Source organism: Acomys russatus, chromosome 26 (assembly GCF_903995435.1).
Source record: "Acomys russatus chromosome 26, mAcoRus1.1, whole genome shotgun sequence".
NCBI classification, from domain to species: Eukaryota; Metazoa; Chordata; class Mammalia; order Rodentia; family Muridae; genus Acomys; species Acomys russatus.
In genome coordinates this window covers 36,062,821-36,083,229 of record NC_067162.1, presented here as the reverse complement: position 1 = coordinate 36,083,229, position 20,409 = coordinate 36,062,821, and the positions used below count along the sequence as shown (strand labels likewise).

The window sequence follows — 20,409 nt, the reverse complement described above, 5'->3', positions numbered from 1 at the left end:
CAGCTACTGCCACACAAAGAGCAAGCCAGCTGAGCCCTGCCTGCGTTCCTGTATCACAGAATTATTACGGCTGTAAGTCATTAACTTGTGTGTGGGGGGTGGGGGCGGGGGATTGCATGTATGTGGGTGCAAGTGTGCAGAGGCCAGGATAACCTCTGGCATCCTGCTTCAGATGCTGTCCAGCAATTTCTCTTTTTGAGACAGGGTCTCTTAGCAGCCTGGAATTGGCCAAGTGTGCTAGGTTGACTGAGTGGCCAGCAAGCCCATGGGATCCACTTGTCACCAACACTAAGATGACAGACACACAGCGTCAGGCCCGGCTTTCCCCGTGGTTCCGAGGATTGAACGCAGGCCCTCATGTTTGTACGGAAAGAGCTCTATCAACTGAGCCACTGTCCAAACCCAGGAAGCCACTCACTAAATCTTAAGGCAGATTTTATTACCTAATAATAGAAACAGGTTTTGAATAAGGTCTCAAAATCATAGGGACAGCCGGTCATGGTGGCATACATCTTTAATCCCAGCACTCAGGATGCAGAGGCAGGTGGATCTCTGTGAGTTCAAGGCCAGTCTCGTTTACAAAGCAAGTCTAAGACAGCCAAGGCTACACAGAGAAACCCTGTCTCAAAAAACCAAAACCAACCAACCAAACCAAACAAACAAACAAAACCAACCAAACAAACAAACAAGCAAAAAAAAATTCATAGGGACTTGGAGCCAGAAACCCAACGGCCAGGAGGAAGGAAAAAGGGTTCACAAGCCAGTTTCAATTAATTTCCTTAGCATAGACTGTTTCATATCTTATCATAAAGTTTTGTGGTTTCTCAATTTATATATTAAAAAGCCAGTTATCTCAGCAGGTGGAAGGCAGAGGCAGGTAACTCTCTCTGAATTCAAGGCCAGCTAGGCTGTCTGCATTGTGAGTTCCAGGTCAGCCTGTGCTATGCAGTCAGACCTTGTCAAAAATAAAAATAAAAAACAAAGCAATCAAAAGAAAATCCAGGAACTAAAATATGAAGAACGGTGAACCTGACATTGCACAGATTAACCTATCAGGGTGGCCCCATTCTTTAGAGTTTGTTACAGGCCAAAGAGAAGATCCCAAAGATCTCAGCAAAACCATCTAGTGCTCCTACCCGCCTACAGCAACATTTCCTGTCAACTGTGCAACAGGAAAGAGAACAAACGCAACCACATTTAAATGCTGCCATTCTAAAGGTTGTGAAATGCAATGCAGATGTCAGACAGAAACTCTGGTGCTGTAACCTCCCATCTATACGATGGGAGGAATTTCCTCCTATGTTTGGGATTGTTATAAAGGAAAAGTGGGAATATATGTAAAGTTCTGCCTCTGTGCCTGGCACAAATCAGGCACTCAAGAAATGCCAAGTTCTTGGCCCCTTTCTTCCACCTCAGATCAATGCAACTGGATCTCTCTAAGTGTTACATAGCCCAACGGCTTTCCTTGAACACATTAAAGAAAGTGAATCACACAGGGTTTCATTCATTAAACATATGTAGGTATATACAAATATATACTGAACAATATTACTTGTCCAAGTACCATTAAAGTACCAGCATTCTTTATAAACGTTTAAAATGTTAGTAGCAAAAAATAAAATAAAATGTTAGTAGCTCAAAGGAATTAAGTTGATTCAACATTTTTGGTAGCCTGTCCTATAGTCCTTCAGGATAAAAGAGCAGAAACTTAGCTGACAAAGATGGGTCCTTATAGCCAGGAGCCCAAGGCGGCTAAGCAAGCCTGCCTGAGAGCTGGCTAGGAACACTGACACTGAGGCAACAGGTCCTTGAATTCACTGCTGGCCAAGACTGAAACAGAGTAGCTGGTTTTCATAGTCAGATGGGTGCTAGCAGCAAGAAGAGCTGGTCCTGCTGAACTTGGGAGACTGAGCTTCCCTCTGGTCCTTCTGCAATCTTCTGTAAGTCGGACCTGCGCTGCACTAAACTAATAACGGAACCTCTTACTAATTACAGCCCAGCCCTCATCTGCCTGTTAGATACTGACCTCCCTCACTCTTCAGGCCACTTGAAGCATAGAACCAGAAAAATGAGGCTTTTTGTGACTTTCAAGTGTTTTCTTCTATGGCTTGAGGGTTACTACCTCCTTACTTCACGTGACTGTTTTGTGAACTGGGTTTTACTTTTTAGTGCCTACTCATTTGCTTTCCTCTCAGGCAAATTTGAGACTGGGGTAAATATTTTGGGATATGCATAAGGCTGATGGATATAAACTTATGAATACATTTAAAATCACATTTATTAATATGATTACATAGCCACTAACCAATGTATTGTGAGGTGGCATGTATGCTAGGATTATAGGCATGCACCCAGCCCAAACTGAACTTAGCTATTTAAAGGGGGAAAGAGGGGCTGGAGAGATAGCTCAGCAGTTAGAAGCACTGTCTGCTCTTCCAAAGGACCAGAGTTCAATTCCCAGTACCCACATGGCAGCTCCCAACTATCTGTACTCTGGTTCCAAGGGATCTGACACTCTTACAACAATGCACATAAAATAAAATTAAATAAATTATTAAAAAATAAAATAAAGGGGGAAAGACAGGCAGGAGAGGGAAAAGGAAGCAGGGTCAATAGACTGTAGGTCTAGTTGGAGTCAAAGCTGTTAAGGGGACTGCTCATAAGAAGAAGAACACAACTCTCATGGCTGACAGAGGTAAGAAAATGTGTATTATTTCTCCATTTTACAGAACTACAAAAGTTTGTAAATGAGGAAAAGACCAATAGGATTAAAAAGAATCCGAATAGTTGCATTTCTAAACGGCAACTTAATAATAGTATGAGATGCCATCCATTAAAGCCACAGCACTTTCTTGGTATGTGCAGGGGCTTAGTTTCTGCATTTGCCAAATATGTCATAGGGCAAAGACAAAGAGTGAGTATACTAAATGCATTTAAACAGTGCAGAGTTTTAGTAAGCATTAATTAAATAAATGTCTGCTGTCAAAAACTGTATCAGGCATTACTATTTGTTACAAGTCTACTTGCCTGCTTTAAAAAAGATGCATTACCTAATACAGCCCAGATTGTTATAAAAGCAAGAGTCACAGCAGGGAAGAGTTCAAGTCTTCAAGCGTTAAGCCTGGCTCAAGTTCAGATCATTACAGAACTTTCCCAAGTACTTTTCCTAGTCTGCTCATTGCTTCACTTTCTCTGGGAAAGGAGGGAAAAAGACACATGTCATTAACCAGAACTCAATAAATAGCCCTGCTGTTGGCTAATGGGTTCAGCTTCATTCTAAACCTTATTCCTAGGTTTTGGGTGACAATACCTTAACTCTTTGCCCTACAAGGCCTCAATCACCATTGTAATAGCAACATCTTGTTTTAAAAAAAAAAAAAACCACCACCAGGCCAGTGAGATGGCTTAGTGGCTAAGGGCTCTTGCCACCAAACAGACCTAATGACCTCCACATACACACTCTCACCGCCCCCAATGTTTCTTCTTTATTTTAAAAACAACAACAAAAATAAACCCAACACACCACCAAATGTGGTAGTGCATGCCTGCGTTTGGCAGGCTGAGGCAGGAGGATAGGGAGTTGAAGCCAGTTTAAGCTGGACTTCCCAGAGACTCTGGCAGAGCACTTACCTAATATGGATAAAGCCCTGGATTCAATCCTCATCATCAAACAATTCCCAGTCACTTAGAAAGGGCACTTAGGGATAGTTCACATGTCCACCTGAACACAGAGCAGAGGTCTTTTAACTCAAACAATGTGCTGGATGACTGGTCATTTCATTGTCCCACAGGTTATTGGAGGAGTCAGGGACATCAGGACGCTTGCCACCCTGATACCTACCTAACAGCTGCTCAGAGGTTGGGGCTGGTGGACTGACCTCACATAAGACCCCTCTATGTGGTCCAATAATTTCACTCATAACCCTAACCCTAGCAGATGACTGCAGGCCCCACCTTGGTCTATCTGGACTTCTGCCAATAAAATGCTGCTGTATGTGACTGGGGAATGAAATTGGGGGGGGGGGGGGGAGAGAGAGAGAGAGAGAGAGAGACTGTGAGTAAGATTTCAGTAAGCTATTACTGGCTGTGACTTGCTCAGCTTGCTTTCTTATACAGCCAGGGCACATACCCAGGCATGTAAGGCCCTTCTGTGCCTATCAGTAACCAAGAAAATGCCCACAGACAGGCCTACAGGCCAAGCCAATGGAGGCAAGTCAACAACTGAGGTTCTCTTTTTCCAAGTGAGTCAAGATGACAACTGAAGCTAACTACGGCATGAAACAAGTACCTTCCACACCTAGCTGTCTCCCAAATTTTTAAGACTTTATCTTGGGCTGGAGAGATGGTTCAGAGGTTAAGAGAACTGATGGCTCTTCCAGAGGTCCTGAGTTCAATTCCCAGAAACCTCATGGTGGCTCACAACCATCTGTAATGTGATCTGATGCCCTCTTCTGGCCTGCAGGCAGAGTACTGTATACATAACAACAAATAAATGAATTTAAAATGAAAAAACAACTATAAAAAAGACTATCTTGAATTATGTATATATGTGTGTGGAAGAGTTTTGTACACGAGTGCAGTGGCTGTTAGAGAAACAGAGGAGGGCACTGTTTTGTTTTTTTGTTTTTAGGCAAGATAGCGTGACTCACACCTTTAGGCAGGCCAATTTCTTGAGTTCAAGGCCAGCTTGGCTTACAGAACACAGACTGTTTAGACCAGCCAGTGCTACAGAGTAAGTCTCTATCTCCAAAAAGAAAAAAGAAAAGAAAAAAATAAGTTGGGGGTGGGAGCTAGAGGAATGGCTCAGCAGTTAAGAGTACTGGCTGCTCTTCCCCAGGAGACGAGGGTTCAGTTCCCAGAACCTGGAGCCAAGGTGCAATCCAGCTCCCCCAGCCTTAGGGAAGGGCCCATCGTGCCCACACCCAGCCAGCCCCAACAATGCTGTCCCGCCTGCTCGAAGGACACCAGGGTAAGCAGGAGCGCAAGGAGCTGCAGAAGAGGAGGAAGAGGCTCTCACTGCAGCAATCCGCCTGACTAAGGCTTGGGTGGATCACCATGTGGGTGTGGCCCCGGCCAACATGAACCAGAGGAAGCTGGACCATGAGGTGAAGACCCTATAGATCCAGGCTGCCCAGTTTACCAAGCAGACTGGCCAGTGTATTGTAATGGTGAACTTCAACCAGGCACTTAAGGAAATTGGAGATGTGGAGAGCTGGGCTCAGAACACCAAGCTGGACATGTGCATCGCCACAGCGCTAGAATCCAAAGGGCAGCTGCAGTCTGCGCTGTCCTAGTCTAAAACCCACTCCTCTCACCTCACTCTCCTGGACAAGGGGCACTGGTGGGCCATGAATAAAGACACACATTTCCATTCTTAAAAAAAAAAAAAAAAAGCAAAAAAAGAGCTGGATGTGGTGGTGCACAACTTTAATCCCAGCACTCAGGAGGCAGAGGCAGGTGGATCTCTGTGAGTTCCAGGCCAATTTGGTCTACAAAGGAAGTCAGGACATCAGGGACTACAAAAGAAACTCTGTCTCGAAAAACCAAAAGTATTAAAGAAAAAAAAAAAAAAAAAGGAAAGAAAAAAGAACTCTATTTAGCAAAATAATTGGTTCCATTGTATTTTCATGAGATGTCAACTTTGCATTGAGATGAGTTAGATTTCTCCAGCCGTCTCATAAGCTTGTCCTCCAGCATCTGAGCTTAATCACAGTTGCATAAAACCAACCAATCCATGCAGAGTTAGTCTTCACTCTCCCCAAAGCTTACCTGACAGGACCTTCCCAGTTTCCTGTTTCTCTTCACGTGATACCAAACCACGGGTGAAAGGAGTAGGCTGGGACCACCAGTGACCCGCAAGCCATCCTCAGACCCCAGGGTCCTCTCTGGGTTCTCTTAAAACGCAGGCGGTGCACAACGGTGGTGACTTGAAAGAAAGCCTCTGACTCTGGGCACCAAGAGGTTTGCTGACCTACACAGCTAGCAAGTGAGCTGACTGAGAATCCCGTGGCAGAGCTTAGAACAGTACCGACTTACAGAACTTTCAACAGTTCTGGAACTGTTCCTTATGTGTGCTGCCCATCTGTGCCACTCCCTAGCCATCTGTAGGTGCTTAGCCCTGGAATGCAGGTGACTCTGACTAAGCAATAAAATTTTAGTCGTCACAGTGGTGTACAATGAGGCCAACAGAAGGACTGCCTTGTATTCAAGGCTAAGCTGGCCCATTGTATGTGGTCCAGTTCAGTCCAGTCTGGGCTTTTATTAGCAATTTTTAAAGATACTGTCTTAAAAACAAAAGTAAACTAAAAAATAATTTAAAAAATAAAAATAAATCAAGAAACAGATTTTTAAATGTAATTAATTGTACTTTAAATAACCACCTACAGCTAGTGGCTACTATACTAGACAATAAGGTCAAAGGGGTGAAAAGGGACCAGCCTGCCCAGGGCACAGAACTTTATCCTGTCTCTTCTCTGCACACTCTGAGGACAGAGGAAGAGTTAAGCCTCTGGTTGCTATAGAAACAGATTCCCGCTGCAGCTGTGAGCCCCCAGAGGTACAATGCTGTGAGGTTTCCCCGCGTGACTCAGGAGCTGCTGCTCTTCCTCTGGGAATGGAGCACAAAGCCACTTGGGCTCTAGCTTCCTGCCTGCCCCATGATCACAGTGCTTGTTTGCTCAACAGCATGGTGCCAGAGTGATAAGGCTTCACGGAAGTTTTGAGCAGGAAGAGAATGTAAAAGGGCAGCCAGCCTAAACCCCACTTCCTTTCCCCAAAAGAGAAAACAAGAAAAGCATAAATAGGGTGATTTGAAGGCAAGAAGTGAATAATAGCCCACTTTATTACCACAAGGAACTTAAAACGTGATTCAATGAAGCACAAAGCTGTAAATGAAAAGTAGGTGAAGAAACAATCTGTGTATTGAAAGGCAAAGACAAGAACTGCAGAGATGAAAGTCAAAGAACACAGAGGACAGGAGGAGGACCGGTCCATGATGCCCACAACTTCTAAAAGGAGAGCTCCAAGAAGATTTAAAAAATAAAGCCTTTAGGGGGCTGGAGAGATGGCTCAGCGGTTAAGAGCACTGGCTGCTCTTCCAAAGGTCCTCAGTTCAATTCCCAGCAACCACATGGTGGCTCACAGCCATCTATAAAGAGATCTGATGCCCTCTTCTGGCCTGCAGGGGTACAAGCAGGCAGAGCGCTGTATATGTAATAAATCTTTAAAAAATAAATAAATAAATAAATAAAGCCTTTAATCCCAGCACTCGGGAGGCAGAGGCAGGTGGATCAGATCGCTGTGAGTTTGAGGCCAGTCGGGTCTACAAAGGGAGTCCAGGACAGGCAGGGATACACAGGGAAACTCTGTCTCAAAAATAAATAAATAAATGTAAAAATTGTAAATATAAATGCAAGGCATTTTCTTAAGTGGTTTGAAGGATATGAGATCTTGTATTCAAGTACAAATAACCACCAGGACAAAAGTAAATCAAGTGAGGATCACATTATAGTAAGCTTTCAGGAGACCAAGAACAGAGAGAACAGAGCAGCAGACAAAAGATTAGCTCTAAGACTTCAGAAGCAGACCTCATCATTGCAACTTTAGAAACTAAACAAAACACAGCAGTATCTTTGTCAAACTATTGAGAAAAATAAATAAACCTATAAGCAAAGACACATACATGCACCTCCCAGAGATATATAAATATATATATATAATATATAAAAACCCATATATATACATATACTTATGCATGTATATGTATGTCCAGTTAAATTATCCAATGTCTGTAAAAATAAATTTAGGCAGGGAAAAAAAAAAAAAACTACAGTAGTAGACAGAAAAAAAAAAAAAAAATCAACCATGTAGCCCACCTCTGGTACCAGGGAATACAGCCAGAGCCATGAAGTAAGATGGAGGAAGCAGCAGGAGGTGAAGGCAGGGGAGCAGGCGGGTGAGCCCAAGGGAGCAGCCACTATCAGGTAAGAATAGCAATAACTAATGTTAGGGTACAAAACCAAAGTGGATTATAATACAGAACCAAAGCAACATGTAACACAAACTGTGGGTTCTTATTTAGGAAAATAATACTGATTTAACTTTAGATTTGTTGAAGTATGCAGGCCAAAAATTTAAGAGGAGCAACTAAAAGAACTGAAAGGTTTCAGATGGCAGGGAGCGGAGAAAGGGATGGACAGAGCATAGAATAAGGACAACCCAAACTTACGGAAGACAGGAACAAAACATACAGCGGCCTGGGGCAGCCAAGGCTACACAGGTAGAGGCCCTGTCTCGAAAAACAAACAAAAAACCAAGTTTCTAAATGATTGTATGTGTAGAGGTGTTCTGTCTGTGTATGTGTGTACCCACCATGTGTGTGCCTGGTGCCCTCAGAGACGAGAAGAGAACATGGGATTCCCTGCAACTAGAGCTACAGACAGTACCCACCATGTAGGTGTTGGGAATTGAACCTGGGTCCCTTGAAGGAGCACCTAAGCACTCTTAACTGCTGGGCCATTTCTCCACTCCCCTAAAAAAACTCTTTAAAGCCCATCTTTCAATAGGCTAGCTCACAGCACCAACATAAGGAGCAGAGGCTATATCTACTTTTGGTTCACATAAGGATGCAGATCAACGCTGATTAAAGTAGGTCTCAGTGTGATGCCTAACCCCACTTCAGACCCTGTGTCACTTAAGACCACATGGTACTCCCGTTCCCAGGACCAGGCCAACAAGTGAAGCAGGTGAGGTTCGCTTGGTAAGTCCTTAAGGGGCTTTACAGAGCCAGAACTTAGTGCTTGTCAATTATTTGTATTTCTGGTAACATCTGGAATTCTAAAAATAGAAAAACAACGACAACCAAAATATGGCAAATGAGTGTGATCAGGCTAAAAATCCCAGCACTTTTGTTTTTGTTTTTGTTTTTTTTTTCGTAAATACTAACGAAGTGGATCCTAAAACTTGTCTGAAAACAAAAAGTGCCCAAAATAGGCAGTTTTTGTTTTTATTGTCTGGAAACTCAAAACTGCTCTTTGTGATACAAAGACATAGGGAAATGCTGTTGTTTGTGCAATACAGTAGGAAGAAAATGTGGAACTGGCCATTAGGTTGGAGCACGGACATCCTGTCAACTGAGAGACCTCCCTCACCCCCCGCCCCCCCACTCCCCGGCCACCACAAGTGAGCGTTGCTGGGACTTGGTACTTCACTTCGGTCGGCCCCTCTGCATCCTTATTTGAAACCCTAGAAAGTTCTGAAAAGTAATTCAGTTTAGTCAAAGGATTTGCCCTTCCCATGGAACTAATTGCTGGGCCTGATGGTGCAAGCTTCTAATCCTAGCACTCAGGAGGCAGAGGCAGGTGGATCTCTGTGAGTCTGGGGCCAGCCTGGTCTACTTAGTCTCAGGATAGCCAGGGCTACATAACAGAGAGACACCAAAACCAAACATATATACTATATAGTAATCAAGACAGCGTCGATCAGCACAAGGAGAGACAAACCAACCCAGAAAAAGAACAAACAACCCATTGACAAATATACCTTGAAAAACATGATAGAGGGAGAAAGCCTTCATTACTGCTAGCAGATGTTGAGAGTAGGGCATGCCTAGAGTCCCAGTCCTTGGAAGGTGGAGACAGGAGGAGCTAGCCTAGGCTATCTAGCAAATTTGAGTATAGCTAGGGCTACCTAAAACTGTCTGAGAAAAAACAACAGCCAATTCATTCTCCATACATGAAGATTTTAATGAAAGACAAAAGTTTTTAAAACTTTTAGATGAAAATATAAAATATTTAAAACCTCAAGAAAAGAAAATATTTTCCACACAAAACATAAGCCATGAAAAAAAAAAAATATGATGCACTCTAGAGGCAGAAGCAGGTGATCACTGTGAGTTCGAGGCCAGCCTGCTCTACAAAGTGAGTCCAGGACAGCCAAGGCTACACAGCGAAACCCTGTATCAAAAAACAAAACAAGAAAGAAAGAAAAAGAAAAGAAAATATGACTAGTGAGTTATACTAAAATTGAGTTAACCACATGAAATCAAGAGATAAAGAAATAAACCCTGTAGGCATAATGTTATTGTGCACTGTGTACAGATTCAAAATGCTGATTTCTGTGCCCCACCCCCATATCTGGTTGTAATCCTTGTTCTGAGGCTCTCTTGTCTAAACTTTGCTCCCCAATTGTTCCATGATATGTCAATAAAGAAGCCTGACAGCCAATGACTGAGCATGGGAGAGAATAGGGCTGGACTTCCTGCCAGCCAGGGGAAGAAGTGACAGAGACAGAAATTGGGATTCAGCAGGAGACATGAGACCAGCTGGAGTAGAGAAAGTCATAAAATCAAGTATCTTGGGAGTTTACACTAAGAGAAGGCCAGGTTAGCTTAGAGGGTTAAAACAGATTAATACCAGAGCTGGGCATGGTGGCATAACCCTTTAATCCCAGCACTTGGGACACAGAGCCAGGCACACTTCTGTGAGTTTGAGGCCAGCCTGGTCTACAAAAAGAGTCCAGAACAGCCAGAACTATACAGAGAAACCCTGTCTCAGAGAAGGAAAAAAAAAAAAAAAAAAAAAAGGATTAATACTGCTCAGTTCTTGTGCCATAAAGCTTATTAAACAAAAATAATAGTCCAGTCTCAATTATTTGAGTGTTAGCCAAGCTAAGAGAAAAGCTACATCACATTTTAAAAATAACCACTAACAAAACCCAAATAGAGGATGCGTCTATATTATATATGACACCAAAGCAAAGCCAAGGAAGAACTAGTACCGAGAGATGGCTCAGTGGATGAGGATATTTGATGTCAAGCTTGAACAACCTGAGTTCAATCTCAGAAGCCCTAGCTGTCCTCTGAACGTCCCACAGAAGCACACATGCCTTTGCAGGCTGTAGGAGAGAGGTGTTAAAGGAAGAATGAGCTCCCAATATTAATGTGAGTAAAAGACATGAGCAAGTACTTCATAGCTGAAAATGATGCTTAAACATACAAAGTTAGTATATATAAATATAATTTTATCAAATATATAAATAGCAAATATAGTACAAGCATACTGGATATATATTGGGGACTATTTAAATAAGAGCTAAGGATACACATACACCCAGCTCTTTATGACCAAGGTTATGCCCTAGAAAAACTCATTTGGGTGTAAGGAGGCCAGGCATGATGGCTCATGGGTTGTCGTTGTTTTATTTTGTTTTGTTTTACTGGCCTTGAACTCACAGTGATCTGCCTGCCTCTGCCTCCTGATGACTCATATTTTAATCCTACCATTTGGGAAGGGTAGCCAGGTCATCTCCAGCTACAGAAAAAAGGGTTCAAGGACGTGGTAGTAGCACTGGCGCAAGTCTTTAATCCCAGCATTCAGGAGGTAGAGGCAGGCCTGGTCTACCAAGCAAGTTCTAGGATATCCAAGGCTACACAAAGAAATTCTGTCTTGAAAAACAAAATGGACGTGCTTGGTGCTGTTATGGCTTCCAGTGGGATAACAGTGAGCACCACTGGCTCAGGTCCCCGAGGTCCCCGAGGTCCCCGACCACAGGGGAGGGGAGACTGGCTCGGCGACATCTACTGCTTCAGCACCAATCGGAATGACTTCTGGAGGAACTTGATCCTCAATTTGAGACTCCTTCCTGTGGGAGTTTGGCTCCCCAGGAACTTGAGTGACATTGATTTGATGGTACCTCAGCTGGGGTATAGCCAAACAATAGAACTCCTGTGTACTCAAACTTTCCTTTTTTTTAAATTAATTTTTTGAGATTTTGTAGACCAGGCTGGCCTCAAACTCACAGCAATGCACCTGCCTCTTACAAGCGTCCACCACCATGCCCAGCGCCTTTGTTTTTTCTTTCTTTCTTTTTTTAGTTCAAACTTTCCAAAAACAGCCTATTGTCTATGACCACCACTAGATACTACCCTAGGTGGCATCTGAAGTTGATGCCCTCTCCTTGCCTGAACCTATGGTTCTCAAAAAATATTTCAGATAAAGCCTACACACACACACACACACACACACACACACACACACACACACACACACACACACACACACAGGAAAAACAACAAAAGGTGTATAAGGAAACATGAAAACATTCTTGAAGCAAGTGAAAATGACATTAATGCTTGTTCATTAAAAAAGGTAATAACAGGTGTTAATGAAAAGTCATCTGATAATATGGCAGTGAAAGTGCACTGCTGTGGTAACAAGTAAAACCAATTTATACATTGCAAATCTGTTTTGCTATATAAACATGTATGTATGTAGACATTAGTATACAGTCTATGCAAAGAATAGACAAGTAACAATTACAGTAAATAGTTATGGACAAATGTAGCAGCAAACATAATATATGTGTACACACACATATATCAAGATAAACAGCAGAGTCAGGGCAGTGACTATTCTTGAGAAATGATGGAGAAAATGAGAATGGAAAAGATATATACAATTATGTTTATGTTTTAATTATTATCTATCTGTTAGGTTAAGTATATCATTTCTTTTGAATTTCTGAAATAGTTCATAGTTTGAAAACATTTTAAGGCACTAAAGAGCTCCTAGTCAGTCACAGCACTCACTGATTTCCTGAAACCTACACATGAAACAGCACCGACCACCTGACCTACCCATTCACCAACCACAAGACTAAATCTTCAGAGTTTATTGCTAAGAGTAAAGGGCAGGAAAGAGGAAGGGCTCCAGGCTGCAGCTGGGATTCTAAGATAAGCATCCAGCGGGACGCTAAGAAAGAAAGATAGGAGAGTGACCTCCAGTGCTAGAGAAAATACACCATTTCCCTGAGTGGTTTATTCCTTAGACAAAAGACACTTATTTTCTGCTACACAACCTAAGTAAGAGTTTTCCTTGTATAGGAACTGGTACAGGTCACCCAAGGCCCAGAACCCCCCTCCTAGTACTAGTGCCCCTGTCCTCTGTGAGTTTTGCTGCCTCTCATGCATCAAATATGGACTGCCTGTTTCCCCCTTTTTGAGTCCTGGAGACTCAGAACTGGTATACGAATGAGGTTTTGAAAAGACAGCATGTGGGTACTGGGAACAGAACACAGGACCTCTAGAAGAGCAGAAAATGCTCTTGACCATTGAGACACCTCTCCATACCTATTCTAAATTTTTTTTTTCAGTTTTTTGAGACAGGGTTTCTCTGTGTAGCCTTGGCTGTCCTGGACTCACTTTGTAGACCAGGCTGGCCTCAAACGCACAGTGATCCACCAGCCTCTGCCTCCCAAGTGCTGGGATTAAAGGCGTGTGCGACCATACCCTGCTCTATTCTAAAATTTTAGTATCTAGAAAGGTATTTCCTTTTCACCATCCTACTCAGTGGCTGCATGGGTAAGCAAGCCTTTGTGGGTCGTTATGTATGCTTTAGATCCACGGTTTGTTTGGTTTTGTTTTTCGAGACAGGGTTTTTTTGAGAAGCCTTTGGTGTCCTGGAACTCATTCTGTAGGTCAGGATGGCCTTGAACTTACAGAGATCTGCCTGTCTCTGCCTCCCAAGTGCCAGCAGATCTAATTTTATTAGTGTACAGTAATTGTACAGGTCTCATAATGACATTTCCACACACGGATTGCTGCACTCTGATCCACCTGCCCTCCCCTTCCCCTTTGTGCTCCACATTGTCCCTGCACTATTCTGCTTTCCTAGCTTCCTTTTGTTTGTTTGTTTTTGTTTTCGTTTTTGGTTTTTGTTTTTCGAGGCAGGGTTTCTCTGTGTAACATTGACTGTCCCGGACTTGCTTCGTAGACCAGGCTGGCCTCTGCCTCCCGAGAGCTGGGATTAACGGTGTGTACCACCACCACCAGGTGCTTTTTTTTTTTTTAAATCTAAATTCCACATGAGAGAAAACATGCAACATCTGTCTGAGGCTGGTTTACTATACTTAATAGATGAGCTCAAGTTTCACTATTTTCTAGATGGTTCAAATAAGATGATTTCACTTATTAGCATTTGTTCTTTGTTTTGAGACAGGGTCTCTCTGCATAGCAGAGGCTGTCCTGGAACTCTCTATGTAAACCAGGCTGCCCTGGAACTCAGAGATCCTCCTGCCTTTGCCTCCCAAATGCTGATATTAGTGTGTCACCAGACCTGGTGTTTCATTTTTTTTAATGGCTGAATAAAACTACACTGTATATCTAATGCCACTTTACTTATCCATGCATGCCTAGCTTGACTGTATATCCTCACTGTCTGCAAATGGTACATGAAAAAGACATGGCCTGGGTCTGGAGAGGTGGCTCAGAGGTTAAGAGCACTGATGGCTCTTCCAGAGGTCTTGAGTTCAATTCCCAGCAACCACATGGTGGCTCACAACCATCTGTAATATGATCTGATGCCTTCTTCTGGCTGGCAAGCACACATGCAGGCAGAACATTATGTACATAATAAATAAATAAATCTTTAAAAAACAGACATGGCACATGCAGGTGTATCTAGTGCGTGCTTAGACTCCTTTGTGTATATATATATCCCAGAGAGGCAGGCTTAAATCAAATAGTAGTTATCTTTCTGGGGTTTTCTTGAGGAACCTTCCTACTGATTCCCATAGTGACTAGAGTGATTCACATTTTCACAGGGGTGTGGTTCCATACACTCCTTCCTATCCCAGCTTGTTTGTTTGTTTGTTATTGCCAGAAAGCACCCGGGGCCTTACTCCATGTGAGGCAAACACTGAATAAGGAACTACATTGTGTTGTTTTTCTTTTCTTGATGATGGAATCTCAAAGGAGTTTTGATCTGCATTTCTCTAGTAGTTAAGGAAATGTACTAGTATTCCTTTTGAAGTCTGTTAGACTCCTTATTTTTTATTGGATTATTTAGTTTTTTGTTTTGTTTTGTTGAGACAGGGTTTCTCTGTAGAGCCCTGGCTGTCTTGGAACTCACTCTGTAGACTAGGCTGGCCTGGTAATCCCTTCCGTTCTATGCAGAAGCATTTTAATTTAACATAACCCCATTTTGAACAAAAAGTTTTAAGAGTGAAGAAGAGCTCTACAAATCCACTCTTTGAATGGAGGTGCTGCCACCTTGTACCTTCATAATCTGGAAACAGGAGGCACAACATTGAAGGAAAGAGAATACTGTGACCCTGGCTTGGATGGGCATCGTTAGGTCACTGCCATGCCATAACCTAGGAAGAAAGCTGACATTCTGCTTCTATTTGGCTTCCTGTACTCTGACCCCAGGCCTGTTTCACGGTCCTTTTACATACACTGCAATGGGATTTGAATTCATTTAAGATGTAGGGCTCCAATCTCATTGTTCATGCCAGCCATTCGCTCACCCAGGTTTTTTCTGCTCTGTTCTGCTGGCCTGCATGTTGAATTCAGAGCTCAGTGTCAGCAAGGAAAGCTCCAGAGTCATGTAGCAGCCTTTGGCTATGTTCTACCAAGGGATGTATCATCCCCAACCTACTCACACCCCTCCCCCAACAGCTACCAAAAATTCCCCTGGTGAGAGATGCTATTATAAGAAGGGGCGGCTGCTTTGTGACTCACACTGTTTCATTAAAAAGATTTTTTTTCCCCAAACAAATTTTCAGTAAAGAAATGCAAAGGTTTTCCAAAGCCACAGCAAAGCAGAACAGCTCATAATGGTATTTTGCATAGGTCTGCCACTTCACTGGATATTCCTATACCCAAACACAGGAGACATTCATATTCAAATAGCTCACTGTGTTGCATTTGGCCTTCAGGTTGAGAAAAGAGGTAGAAATCGGATTTAACTCAGCTAATATAACTGGGCTTGTCAGATGTTAAGATGGAAGACGGACAGATAGCTTGCAAGCCTGCCCTCATCACAGGCCTTAAGACTTGCCCACAGCTCTCCCGGGCATCTGTTTACAGGGGCAGCATCTGACCAAGAGTGAATAAATCCCACGCCTGAGCAGGAATGAATACAGCCAGTAACCGAAAGCTTGCATGGGTGTTGGGGACAGCTGTTACAATATGACAGGTGCTTCAGAAAGCTTTCTATCTAGCTTAAATGGTGTTATGTCTCTGAGGGTGAAAACAAGGAAAATGAACAATCTTTCACAAAGCTAATTTGTTGGTATGGAATCCCAAGGGTTCCTTCAAATTCCTGTACAATTTCCAGAGTCCTTAGGGAAGAAAAAGGATAAAAGAATCTTAGCCAGGGCCTCTCTACAGGAAAAAGGCTACCAGAGATGGGAACAGACAATAATGTCTCCAAAGAGCTTAGAAGTGTGGGCAAAATGACGACACAGGCTGGGGACTAACACTTCCCCAAATCATCTGTGTAACTCTGTTTCTCCCTCTCAAGAAACAGCCCTTGATCTTATACGCACACAATAAGGAAGAGGGTAATTTTAGAAGAGCTATTTGTTAAGTCTATTTTAACCATATTTTATATAAAGAAGTGTATACACACACACACACACACACACACACACACACACACACACTTCACCAAGAATCACTTTTCAGAAATTAAGGCATTATCTAACAGCCAGTTATCACAGTCTTTCAAATAAAACAAAAATAAAAAAAGTTATCTCAACAAGGACCTTTAAATTCATTTTGAGCAAAAAATACTCCTATATAACACAGGTTTATTCTTGGGGAATAACATGGTCACTGGTGTTGGTTATCATACTAGGCTTTAATAAATTACTATAAACAAAGATAAAAGAAAAAACAAAAAACCAATCTGATTCAAAAATAGACAGAGAAGGGGCTTGAGAGATGATTCAACAGTTAAGAGCACTTGCTGCTCTCCCAGAGGACCCATGTTCAATTCCTAGCACCCACTTTTAGGCAACTACAACCTTCTGTAACTCAGTTCTAAGAAACTGGACTCTTTTTTGTTTGTTTGTTTGTTTGTTGAGACAGGGTTTCTCTGTGTGTAGACTTGCCTGTCCTGGACTCTGTAGACCAGGCTGGCCTCGAACTCACAGCAATCCACCTGCTTCTATCTATGGAGTGCTGGGATTAAAGGTGTGCCACCACCCACTACCACCCCTCACTCCTCACCCCTCCACCTGCCCTCCTCTTCTGTCTTCCAAGGGCAAGGGCAGCAAGCACAACTTTGGCACAAAGACATATGTGTAGGCAAAACACACATACACATGAAACAAAAAAAAAGGCAGGTGTGGTGGCACATGCCCATTAATCCCAGCACTCTGGAGGCAGAGGAAGGCAGACAGCTGTGATATCCTGGTCTACAAAGGGAATCCAGGCCAGCCAAGGCTACACAGAGAAACCCTGTCTCGAAAAAAAAAAAAAAAAGACACAACACAACAATATCATCCATAAGTTATCTCTCTGGTCCCCAAGAAAGTCTTTTTGCCAAGGTTGGGGATTTAAACAAAGCACCCCCCTCCCACTCCAATTCCCTGAAGAAAGTTCCAGCTTGCTAAAAAATGGAGTCTTTCTTATCTCTGGCAAGAGGAACTTGTGGCCCTTCCATTAACGTGACTGATGCCCATTAACCTGCCAAGGTCATTGCTAGCCTCTAGGCTCCTTCAGTCCCTGCTCACAAACTCTCTTCCTTTGGTCCCATTACACCCTCAAAGTTGTAGCTTTCTCCTTGCTTTCCTGAGAGACAGCCTTGGCAATTAGGAATAAACCTTTTGCCTTTTCATCTAAGGCTTCTTTACTGCATCCACTTTCATTCACTATCAAAAAAGTGGGGTGGGGGTGGGGCTGGAGAGATGGCTCAGCAGTTAAGAGCACTGGCAGCTCTTCCAGAGGACCTGTGTTCAATTCCCAGCAACCACACAGCAGCTCACAACTGTAACTCCAGTTCCAGGGACTCTGATACCGTCACACAGAAGTGTGTGTGTGTGTGTGTGTGTGTATTATATGTGTTTGTCAGCTTGGATTATTTGAAAAAACAAAAACCCAATCTGATTCAAAGACAGAGGAGGGCTATCTCCTATGTCAAAAAGAAAGGAAGAAAATATGATCCATGGTTCAGTGGTAGAGCCTAGCTAACATCTCCATCGGCGGAGAAGGGATGGTGGTGTAAAAGTCGGGTCTCACGGAGGCATCTGTCTGTATATTCACAGCAGAACTATCCACAACAACATGGAAGCAATTCATGTGTCAGTGACAGATGCATGGAAAGCAAAATGTGGCATAAAGTCTGTATTAGATACATTCTGTGGTACATGTCCCCCTAAAAGGGAAGAAAATTCTGACTGGAGATACAACAGCATGGATTATGCTAATGAAATAAGAAAGTCACAAGAGAAATACTTTAATTACTTATATTCAGTTCTTACTGTACCACTCAACTATACACTTAAAAATGGAGAAGATGGTAAATTTTACTACATGTATTTTACCACAGTAAAAAGCAATGGGCAGGGTGGGGGATGCACTAAAGTATCAACAGTGTGGAACTCAGAAACCTACACTTACCAGACCAAGGGGGAACTTCCTCATGGGTATTTTGTAGTTTGGGATAAATCTTACAAAGACAGATTTAAAAAGTGGTGTATCATGCTTCCAGAAAAAGTGTTCACTGAGGAGAAAGAAAAGAAGCTCTAAGTATAACAAAGATACTGAAGTCCAAGGATAAACATGACAATTTTTAAAAATACCCCTTCTTTTAGATGTTCTCACTGAGAAGACACAGGGCCACCCTTATATTGGGTCACATGAGACATTTCTCAGTCGGCTACAAACACAAAGCTCACCTGGCTAGAAATACGGTTTAGGAAAAAAAATGAACAGTCACTGAAGAGTTCAGAAGAAACACCTTGCAGCAGCCTCACACGAGTGTTTATGCAACACAGGACTGCCACAGGAACAGCCTCTAGAAGAGAGCGATATTCATCTTTACGTTAAATACACGCTCCCAGCATCCACAGCAGCTCCTGGCACACAGTCTGCACTCAGTAATTACAACTGGCAAGGAAGTCCCCTGCTTTGAGACAGTGAGGGGACCGGGGAAAAATGCAACGTGTCCACCTCAGGGTCCTAACTGTCTAGATCTTGAGCTCTCTAGCTGCTGAGCCTGTGTGCGTGAGAGGACAGAACTCAGCAGGCCTTCAGCAGTGCTGACAGCCAAAGGCAGCTGGGCCTTGTATGAAAAATCAGGGGAAGACGTGCACAGAAGGGGACACTGCTACAATTACTGTCTGTTCTGAGCTTGCAGCTCTCAAGACCATGGCAGATTGGCTTAGGCCTTTATGTAGGAGTCAAATGCTTAGTTCCATGTGGAAAATCAAACAAACTCTTACTGGTGAAAAATACTTGTATGGATCCTGTCCAGAAAGTACCTAACTAGTTTAGCAAGATCAAAAACAATGCTAATGAATGCACACACACACAAAAAAATAATAATAATATAATAAAATAAAAACCAAAAAACAAAGGCCTTTTTTTTCTGTTTCAGAAGGAAAAACAAAATCCATAATAAAGCTGAGTTTAAAATGTAGATGTTCTAACTACATTCTTAGAATCTGTTTTAATTTCAGCTTCTGGGGTCTCTCCTCAGCTCTGCTGAATTCTGAGGGTAGAGTCCAGTCATGGTTATCAGGAGAGTTGTGTTTCTATGTGTTTCATCCTTGGTATATGTCCAGGCCTGCACTGTAAATTCTTGTCATGTCTCCCCTAACTTGGAGTTATTGACAGGATGCTACTGTGACCTTCTATTTGCCTCCAAAGACTAACAAAGACAGGGAGATCTCAGGGTAAATCACCTCACAAGTCCAGAAACTATGCCAGCTGCTGATTTAAGATGAAACTTGGGAGCTGGGTGCACGCAGCAGTGCACTCCTGTAATCCTAGCCCTCGGGGAATCAGAGACAGGTATATCGCTCTGAGTTAGAGACCAGCCTGATCTATAAAGCAAGTCCAGGCCAGCCAAAGCTACACAGAGAAACCCTGTCTCAAAAAGCTAAATAAATATGAAGCTTGAGCTGGGCATGGTGGCACACGCCTTTAATCCCAGCACTCGGGAGGCAGAGGTAGGCAGATCTCTGTGAGTTCGAGGCCAGCCTGGTCTACAAAGCGAGTCCAGGACAGCCAAGGCTACACAGAGAAACCCTGTCTCAAAAACCTTAAAAACAAACAAACAAACAAAGAAAAGAAAAACTTGTTTCCTTGGAAACCTCCCACTTGACCACTGGTCTCCACTCCTTATCCAAACTGCACATCAGGGACTGGAACCCAATTCCTGGATGCAAAGATAAACCTGGTTCTTAAGAACACAAGATTGGGAAATACAAACTAAGAGATCTCTGATAAGCCCCTCCTAGTACTCCAGCCTATAAGGTTAAGATGTTAAGAACCAACCATTTGATTTAGCCTGGGCCACAGCAATGCTTGGGGAGGAAAATGAATAAAAATCTGTACTCACCTATTCTTCTAGAGACTGAGGTTAGAATTCAGGTTTGGGGCTAACTTCATGAGTGGAGTAC

At 42.9% G+C, this 20,409-nt stretch overlaps 1 protein-coding gene and 1 pseudogene across 3 annotated transcripts in view; one reads left to right on the top strand and one right to left on the bottom strand.

The window, feature by feature from the left end:
* Window positions 1-20,409, bottom strand: part of Znrf1 (zinc and ring finger 1) — a 95,492-nt gene that overhangs the window by 69,650 nt on the left and 5,433 nt on the right. The window lies entirely within an intron of this gene.
* On the top strand, window positions 4,868-5,294 carry LOC127209592 (biogenesis of lysosome-related organelles complex 1 subunit 1-like; annotated as a pseudogene).